The following is a 10,580-nucleotide window of genomic DNA, read 5'->3' as shown; positions in this document are numbered from 1 at the left end:
AAAAAAAAAAAAAAAAAAAAAAAAAAAAAAAAAAAATGAAATTTGTTGTACCCTTTTGGTGGTATTGTAATCGTAGATGATCAACGAGCTTCAGATAGAGAGGTCCTTCAATGTCGTCGGCTACGTCAAGGAACAAGTTTTAATTTTTGAGAAATTGAAAAAGACAGAGAGGTTCTAGAATGTGTTAAGCTGTAGGAAAAAAATGCTCTTTTTTTTTTTACTTTTCCTTTCTTTTTTTTTTTTTTTTTCGCTAATACAGTATAAAGAGACCACTTTCTCCTTTGGTCTCTCTGTGAAACCCAAAAGTAAAAAAACCAAACCTTTTGAAATTTGAAGTCTGTGAATGTCAAATTCCGAAGAGTCGCGACCGCAGAAGAAGAGGAAGATGGAAGAGTCTCCGTCGTCATCGTTTCGTTTATCGTCTCTACCAGATGATATAGCTCTCAAGTGTATAGCTTTAACCTCCAAATCAGACCGAGCAGCCTTATCAGTCACCTCCAAGAGGTATCGCTCTCTAGTAGCTTCCTCTGATCTCTACAAGATACGATCTTTGATGGGTCTCACCGAAACATAAATCTATGTTTGTATGTTAGCATTAGAGATGTGGGAACTGGGAACAGTTTAGTTGAGGTTTTATTTAATCCTAAAAGCAAACAATCCACCTGATGAGAAACAAAAACAAAAACTCATTGTCAAAACCTTATACTAAATCATGCGATCTATCACAAAGTTAAACAAATTCAAATACTAAAACTGAAAGCCAAAAGAGAACGAACCAAATCTTTGCTTTTCCAAAACCATAGGAATCGAATTAATACATACATGGACTTACTTGGAAAGAGGAGTGTTGAAGACGACGTGCACCAGAGAGGCTCCAAAAAATCCAATTATGCTCCGATAAAATAAATTCATATCTAAATGTTGAGACCTCAAAATGTTGTTGTATACAGCTCAAGTTTTAGATGACACAGTCAGTAGTTCGATGTTGTTGTTGATATAAACACTAAGTCAATATATTAAAGACAAAAAAAAAACCATAGGATGTTGACAAATCATGAGATCTTCTCAACTTTTACAGCCTATATAACATATGAATTTAAAGCTTTGATTAAGGGGTAAAAAAATTACCTGATCAAAATCAGACACCGTCTCTACTACAACAATCAAAACAGAAGCAACACCACTATAATATTGAAAAGAGAAAACTAACATTTACCTAAGATCAGATCATTCATATACACAACACTTACCACCAAAAATGCCTTATTCTAAAAAACATATCAGATGAAGGATTAAGAGTCTTTGAAATTAAAACTTGCAAGTATAATTGGATTCAAGAATTCATATACTTACATGCTTGAAAAGGGGTCGAATTTCCAATTTATATTATGTTTTCTGCAAACAAAGTCATAAAATTGGTTAGGCCAAAGACAATATACAATCTGAAGAAAGACATACAAAATTTCAAAAATTTGAATACAAATGGTACTTAAGATTTATGTGAAGTGGATTGCAAGTGGTAAGATATACTAAAGTTATCTCTGTCCCAGCCCCAGCAAGATAGTAGAGATTGTATTAACAAGATTTTTTTTTTTTTTTTTTTTTTTTTTTTTTTTTTTTTTTTTTTTTTTTTTTTTTTTANTTTGACAACAGCATACAAATTGACTCAAACAAGCCAATACAAGGGAACATTGTTTAAATAGGTAATTAAGTGCGGAACTGTACGAACTCACCGCACCAAATTATCCGCTTTACCATTCTGAGAGCGAGGGACGTAGACTAAAGAAAACGAGACAAACTCCTCTCTATCCGCTTGTATATCCTCCAAATATGGCGTAAAGGCTGGCCACTCGGAAGGTGAAGACACCATCTTCACTAAGTCAGAGCAGTCGGTAAGAAAGATTACATATTGATTGTCGGCCCCAATCATACAACGCATCGCCCAAATAAGGGCTTCAACCTCGACATGAAGAGGGGAGAGACTGCGGCAAAGGTTGGCAGCGCCCATAGTAGGAGCATAACCTAAAGGTGACGTGCAAAACCATCCTCGACCCGCATAACTATCCATTGCTTTCCAAGAACCATCCACAAAACAAATATAACTGGAAAAAGACCTGGAAACTCCTAATCTCCCAATCCTATTAGGTTCAACCAAAGTATTATCCATCAAATCTAAAACTGTACCCTCTGTCTGGGCCAGAGCCCATGCCCTTGCTTCATCCTCCGCTATCCGTAAAATAGCCAGGGGATTTGAATCCAGGTTACTAAAAATTTTGTCATTGCGCGCTTTCCAAATATACCACAAAATCCATGGATATATTTCCTGAGATGGAACATATTGGTACATCGCCAAAAGAGGAAATCCATGTTAGTAAAAATGGACTCTGATGGGAACACACCCAAGGTTGTCGGAAATTGCGACAAAGCCCAAACCTGTCTGGCTGGCGGGAATTCAAAGAGTGCATGATTAATTGTCTCCTCCCGAAAACCGCAAAGACCACACGTGGCATCATCACTGATACTGCGTTTCCGTAGACTAGCCGTCACGGCTACACAACCCAAAAGCACTTGCCACATAAAATGACGTAATTTCGGAGAGCACCGGAGTTTCCAAACAGAGGCCTGAAAAGGTACAATGCTTGGCCCAAATACTTGGAACGAATGTATAGCCGTCACATTGGAGCGGAGAGTATGATACCCTGATTTAACCGTATATTTACCAGACTTAGTAACATGCCAACCCAACAAATCCGGTTTATCCGGTTGTCGCAACGATAAGGCAGAAATTATAGCAACATCTTCCGGTACAAAGGTAGCCGTAAGCTGAGCCATGTCCCAGGAGTTAGAATTCCTATCAATAAAGTTTGAAACTCGTAGAAAAGGGTCAGAAGGTGACCCTATGCTCAGTGCTGGTCTCGGGGATTGAGCAGGGATCCATGGGTCTGTCCATACTGAAATGGAAGCACCAGATCCTACTTATGTAATCAGTCATTTATTAACCAGAGAGCGAGCAGAGACTATACTCCGCCATCCATAAGACGGCGAGTAAGACTTAATTGGATCCAAAGGATCAGAATGCTGATAATAGCGGCCTTTAAATACCCGTGCAAAAAAAGAATCTGGATCAGAAATCAGCCGCCAAAGCTGTTTGGCTAGCAGAGCCGTGTTAAAATTGTCCAAGTACCTAAACCCCAAGCCCCCTTCCTCTTTGCTACAACACAGCCTATCCCAAGCTATCCAATGGAGACCACTTGATTGCCCAGAGGAACTCCACCAAAAATTCGAACTGGCACTGGTCAGCTTCCTCGTTATCGTCTTTGGAAGACGGAAACACGACATCACAAAGGTTGGAACCGCCGTCGCTATGGACTTAATCATCACCTCCTTACCCCCTCTCGATAGCAACTGAGTGGGCCACCCACTAGCCCGTGCTTGCAACTTATCCTGGACAAACGAAAACAATTTCGTCTTAGAGCCACCCAAACTCTCCGGGATACCTAAATAGGAGCTCATCCCACCCAAATTTGTTATTCCCAAAAATCCTTTTAGGTCCTCTCTAATATTAACATCCACTGTGTGTCCAAATTGAACAGACGATTTTTGAAAATTGATGTGCTGACCCGAAACCCGTTCATACTGCTTAAGGATCCTCAACACCACCTCACACTGCTCCTTTGTAGCCCGACAAAAGAACAAACTATCATCCGCAAATAAAAGGTGAGAGATAGGAGGACTAGCAGTTGAAACCCTTATGCCGGTAAGAAGCTTTGCTTGTTCGGCTTTCCGAAAATGAGCAATAAGTACCTCTGTGCATAAAATAAAAAGATAAGGCGACAAAGGGTCACCCTGTCTCAAGCCTCGATGAGGTACAATAGCCCCATGAGGATGACCATTAATTAAGACCCTATACTGGACTGATTTCACACACCACATGGTCCAAGATATCCATTTTTCACAAAAACCAAATTTCCTGAGCAAATTCTTAACAAAAGGCCATTCCACCCTAACGTAAGCCTTACTCATATCCGTCTTGATGGCCATAAATTTACCTTTGCACGAGGGGTTAGTACGAAGCCCATGGAACATTTCCTGTGCAATCAAGATATTATCCGAAATATAGCGACCTTCCACAAATGCCGACTGCATTTCAGAGACTAATGACGGGAGAAAAGTGCGGAGCCTCTGACATAAAACCTTGGAAATAATTTTATACCCCACATTGCACAAACTGATAGGACGTAACTCTGACATCCTGGTCGGTGTATCCACCTTCGGAATAAGACAAATATTTGTCTCATTTAACCGTTTATCAAACACTCCCTCCTGAAAAAAGGAGTTAACCATAAGACCCAAATCTGCCTTAACCGTAGTCTAAGCTTTCTGATAAAATAATGCCGTCATACCATCTGGTCCCGGAGCTTTATCCGGATGCATCATAAACAACACCTCCTTAATCTCCGACTCAGAGACTTCCCTCGTTAAAGAATCATTTGTAGCCTGGTCAACCGAGGTACTAATCTCGGCAAGACTCTCCTCAAAATCTGACGGGTTCGACAAAGTGAAAAGCTCCTGAAAATACAATATTGCAGTATGTTGGATCACACTTTCCTCTGTTGACCAAGTACCATGCTGATCATGAAGACCGACAATTCGGTTCCTAACCCGATGCTGCTTTGTCTGGGCATGAAAATAACCGGTGTTATGATCCCCGAATCTCATCCACCGACTTCTACTTTTCTGATACCAATAATCCTCTTTGTCCCGGTAAGCCTCCCGTAATCGCCAAGTAAGGTCCGCTATCTCATCTACCGATGTACCGTCATCCTCTTGCGCAAACGCTAATTTAGATTTCAAATCCTCGATTGTCTCCCGTCTGTACGAAACCTGAGACTTTCGCCACTGAGAAATGGCCCGGTGACAAGTAGTAATTTTATCCAAGAGAGAGGGAGATGCTAAACTACCGCCCAAATCCCACCCCTCCGCAATGGCTCCAAAGAAACCCTCCTTATCAAGCCAACGCCGATCAAAGCGAAAACTACTTTTTCCCCGACGAATTTTGTCCTTAATTACCGCTATCACCGGCATGTGATCCGAGGCAATCCTTGGTAAATACTCCGAAAAGGAGTCAGTAAACAAAGCATGCCACTTTTCATTTGCTAAGGCCCGGTCCAACCTACACCGGATAGGTTTCTTATCCCGCCAACCCCGCCAAGAAAGAGTATCCCCCAAAGATGGAAACTTAAGTAATCCGCAATGTCGAATAATTGTATTAAAAGGAACAAAGGAAGAGGCATGATGCAAGCGACCACCCCGCTTCTCATGGTTACCTTTAATTTCATTAAATTAGAAACCATGGTTGGTCTCTACCCAACCCAATACGAGTTAAACGTTCCCAAACTAGATCGCGGTTCTTTGGAACCGGATCCCAATACACAAATGACAAATATATCAATTGCCCTTTATAAGTAATTTCCACATCAAGTAATCTGTTTGACTCAAAAATAAAAGAAGCAGAATTATTATTATTATTATTATTGTAGAATAATGCCAATCCACCACTACATCCAATTGGTTCAACTGTTTTTAAAGCTGAATAACCAAAATGATCAACAAAAGGTTCCAAAAAAGAAAAAGGTTGTCTTGTTTCAGACAAAAACAGAAAATCTGGCCTATGCTTCCCCCAGAGGTCTCTGAGATACCCAATAGTAGCTTTATTGCCCAGCTCCTGGCAGTTCTAACTTAAAATCTTCATTTAATGATCTTCCGTATTGGTGGCTTAGCCCCACCAGCAGCACCCTTCTCCATCTCCTGAGGCTTCCGGGCAATAGTGGCTCCAACCGAACCAGAACTCTTGATTGCAGGACGTTTGCGCGGGGTGCGCACATACACATTCAGCTTCCTGGAACCCAGACCCTGTACACCCATTTGTCCTTTCCCCTTGTGTGATCTCTCGGTTACCATGGAAGGGCCCGTATCTCCCAACTGATTCGGCTCCCCTGCAGCAAGAGAGAGAGTTCCTGCGGTAGGGAGTTCCTCACTTGCAGAGGACTCCTCCTCTGTACCAATAGCACCGTGATCTTCAGTCCCTTCCTCTAATGCCAAAGTAGCATCAACCTGCATAGCTAGTGTCTCCTCCACTGCAGGAACAGTATCGTCTACCTCTTGAGCAATTCCTGTAACCATAGCAACCTCCAAAACAGATTCTTGCACAGCATTATCCTGCGCAGCAAACTCCTGCACAACCGCAGTACCAACGTCTCCACTTGATTGAGACTGAAACACGCCTCCTTGAAGCTCTGTGCTTGCAATATGCGACTCCATAGCAGATCCCTCTGAACCCAACAGAATACCAGAAACATTCTCCTCCTCAACCGCATGTGAAGAAGGTAACACCCCATCCACATCGTCCGACGAAGCTTTTTCCTGGAACAAAGCCTTGCGAACCACCTTATTAGGACGAGGACCATCCACTAAATCCGCAACACCAGCATTCTCCACCGTAATCTCAGGTTGAGCCCTGGCGTCTCTTGCTGCTTCCTGACGATATCTGTCTTCATTATATTGCACGTACGTTTGATAACAGCGATGCTTTTTCACCGGCTCCCCAACTGGAAGAGTCGACCGCCCCTTCAAACCTTTATCACCCTTCCCCTCAGAAGACCTCTTCCCATCAGCCTGAGACCCCTCACCACTTTGTTTACCTCGATACCCTCCTTTAGCACCACCCTCCGAACCAGAGCCTCGCTGCCTCTCCGATCGGACCACACCTTTATAACTCTGGTGACGTCGATCAGCATCCTCCTTTGACAAAACTATTGGCTCCACAGTAGGCTCCTCCGGTGGAGGACAATGATCCTCATCGTGGCACAAACTGAAGCACTTCTCATAGAAACCAAAAAACCTTTCATAACGGAGAAAAACAATAGTTTCCTCACCGTTAAAAAACTCCACTTCTGTCTCAAATGATAGACACTTGAAACCATTCAGCGTTACTTGAACTCTCCCGTCGTCCATATCCATATCTTGAACGGTTCCCAATGCCTCCCCAATGCTCCTGAATGTTGGAATAGCCCAGAACTGAAACGGCAGGCCCATAACTCGAACCCAGAAAGTCAAAGACAACGGATAGGATGGGTCCACCGTCGGACTCCAACGAACTATAGAGACCATCCAATGGTCAAAATGAAATGGAGCCATCTTCATAACCTCAGGGATGTCTGATTCCTCATCAAAATCGAATTGGAACTTCCCCATCCTGAGGTCTGCACCAACAACACGCCCCTCTAGATGCCAAATACGAGGAAACATAACAAGAAGCGCCTTCATATCCTGCCTCCTTGGGTTCATACATCGCCCGATCACTGTTTTGGAGTAACCTTTTCTTTCACTAATTCCGAGGGGACAAATTTCTCAAGTTAGAAACCGGACAAACACAATCATATAATGTGTTCTGTAGTCCCTTTCCGTTGGGTTTTGAAGAAAACATCAAACTTTAAAGCCGAATTATAGAGCTAAATTAATCTAACCGTTACAAAATTGAAACAAAACTGGGCTTAGTTTTAATGGGCTTATAAAGTATTGGCTCATATCTTCGTTTAAGGTTTTTTTTTTTTTTTCTCTCAAGAATTATAGAGTAAGAAAGTAAGAAAGCTATTTGAGAATTTGAGTTAATTACACTTTTGTGTTAGGATGAAAACTTATGTATCTTCGAGTTATGATTTGATTAATTCTTTAGATTAGACTTTAGAGAGTCTATGACTATGAGAGTGTAGAAGAAGAACATGTGGTCTTGAGTTCTAGTGATTAGGATTTTATATATATATATATAATTGTGCTCATTTGAAAAATCAAATTCGAATTCTCCTATTGTAGTACATAGTCAAACTGGATTTTACAAGTCAAACAAACATTGAATAACCTTATAAAGTGTAAAAAATTACATTTTCAGGCCATTAGATTTAAAGTAAATGTTTAATTTTTCAGTAAGGATAAAAATGTAATTTAAATATTAGACTAATAAAATATTTTTAATATTATTATTTTCCATTAAAAAAAGATATTTTATCTCTCTAATTAATTATGGAAAAAAATTACTAATTAATTTTAAGAAATTGTAAAACATTCAGAATTTTAAAAAGTAAGATTTTATATCGAAGTATACAATTTGATTATTTTTAATAACTATATTTGGAAGATTTTGTTAAATAATTTTAAATTATGATTCTCCTATCATCTTTTTTTAATTTCATTTACAATTTTTTTGAATTATCATATAATACATATGATTAATAAATAAGTAGTTTTTTCTGCATGTGTTGTGATTTGAATTTATTAAAACGAAATTTTATTACTGAACCTATGAAGAAAAATATATGTGTTTTAATGTTCCCCATCAGCGGGCTAGTAAAACTAAATTTATGCGGTTGATAAATTAATAAAATTTATTTGTTCACAATTACAATATTATAATTAATATTTTAAATATTCCACAAAAATAATGATGCAAATACAACCAACAAAACAATATAAACTGTAATATACATCAAACAAATTAAAATACTATAATATTCTAAAGTAATTAGTATTCTCAAACAAAATAAATGTCTCTTCTATCTTCACTCTTTAATATCTCATTGATTTTTTTTCTTCAACTCGTGGTAACAAACTCAGTTACAAAAATACTGTTATTTTGTTATGGGTAAAAAATTGTTTATTTGCTTTAGGCATCAAATAACTTTGGACATGTCATGCACATTCTTATGGTTCCTCTTCATTATTAAGCGCAATTAAATCCGAAAACAATTTTTTTTCTTCAACATCGTTCAAGTCATACAAGTTCTCCAAACCATGTTTTAATTTTGGAAATCATTTGAATTTGTTGTAACTCCACTAGTATGATATTATTGTTCAACAACTAAACTTATCAAAACCAGAGTAAGAAATTTTTTCACCAAATCATCAAATCAATCAAAGAGAGATTGATCTCTCTCTAATAGATCTGATTCATAATTTTCGAGGTTGGTGAAGTTGATGAACAATGCGTTGATGACAGAGAGGGTGGTCATGAATTCAGTCCAATCAACACAGACAGTACCGTCATCTTTAATATGACAGTTGAAGGGGTCGTAAAATTGTGAAAGAAAAAAAATCTAATCAAATTGATAAACAAGTGCTAGCTAAAAAAAAAGAGTTAAAAAGTGTCCGATTTACATTGGATAAACACTTCACATCAATCTACCAAAATAAAAAAATCACTTCACTTCTAGACCCTTTACGCGGAAACGTCTCTAGATAGCGTTTCTCAACATGTTCCCATCACGGTAATACATTTGCTTCACTTGATTTTGGGTCTTGAACTTTATTGTTTTTTTCCAATGGCTCCAAAGAGAATCTAGTACTGAAAACATCATATACATCCGAAAATATCATCTGGTTTTTATCCTTAATAATAAACATGTTTTTGTCTTTCTTAGTAGAGAGACAATTACTGAACATTCCATCATTCTTGGTGAGATTCTTGAATTTTCATACATGTTAAAAAAAGCATATTAAATTTTGATTTTAAATATATCATTTTTACGATTTACAATTTTCTATAACTCTAAACCAATAAAAAGTATTATTTTCTGAATTTGCAATTCATTATCAGCTACTAGTAAAAAAATGCGTAGATAATTTAAAACTACATTTTTGAAATATTTTTACTAAAAAATGGATTAAAAAGCAACTGAGAAAGTAAATTGTTTTTTATAATAATATTATCCGGGACATGGGCGTTAGAATAATGTGCGTAGCATCAGTAATTATGTTTTTGTTTTGAAATGTGGCAATATGTTTTTGGTCTAACCAGCCATGTTTAGTGTTGTTCCTTTGTTTTTTTTTTACCCTGTAATATAGAACTGCTGCATATAAATTGATGAGGTTTCTTATGTTAGGCTTCAGAGCTTTAAACCAACATAGAGAACGCTGGTGGTGAAAAATTTAAAGCACGAAATGGCGAAGGTTGAGAAGTTTCATACTCTTAAGTTTGCTTTTTTTTCTCTCTTAGCATGCTGCTGTTAGTGATCTCACAGTTAAGTGTGTCCTAATTTATGTTGCTCATGTTTAGGATATCGACAAAAATAATGCAGAGATCAATCAGTGTAATGTTCAAATAGAAACAAACCATAAACTGATAAAAGAAGTTGACAAAGGGGATTGAAGAGAGGCGACTCGAGAAAAAGAAAGGCTAGAGGGTGAGAAGGAAAAGTTGCATGTGACTTCCAATTTAACAAAGTAGTAGGCACAACGCAATCTTGGCTACTCTTCTTTTCCCATTCGTTTTCGAGTAAAAACAAATCGGTAAGATGCTTCACACAAATCACAAGGCAACATATGAGTGTACATTGGATCATAATCATCCAAACTTATAAGTTTTATATTAAAAATAATAAACCCTTTTTGTTGTTAATAACTTAGTGTTCTACTTTGTCTAGTACAATAAAATTAGCACATTACCATCTAAACAATGAGATCATACATATATTATTAACTCAATAAATTATTATCATGATCTATGATGTATATGTTATCTCACATAT

At 38.1% G+C, this 10,580-nt stretch overlaps 1 long non-coding RNA gene across 1 annotated transcript in view; it reads right to left on the bottom strand.

The window, feature by feature from the left end:
• The window catches only part of LOC104780120, a 2,248-nt gene extending 1,173 nt beyond the window's left edge, over positions 1–1,075 (bottom strand). Inside the window, exons 1-3 of the long non-coding RNA XR_766651.2 lie at positions 833–1,075; positions 321–662; positions 52–120 (exon numbers count right to left, since the gene is read on the bottom strand). This is a non-coding gene — a long non-coding RNA (uncharacterized LOC104780120). The remainder of the gene's footprint in view (positions 1–51; positions 121–320; positions 663–832) is intronic.

Source organism: Camelina sativa, chromosome 4 (genome assembly GCF_000633955.1).
Source record: "Camelina sativa cultivar DH55 chromosome 4, Cs, whole genome shotgun sequence".
Lineage (NCBI taxonomy): Eukaryota > Viridiplantae > Streptophyta > Magnoliopsida > Brassicales > Brassicaceae > Camelina > Camelina sativa.
This window is presented reverse-complemented; position numbering and strand designations above follow the sequence as displayed.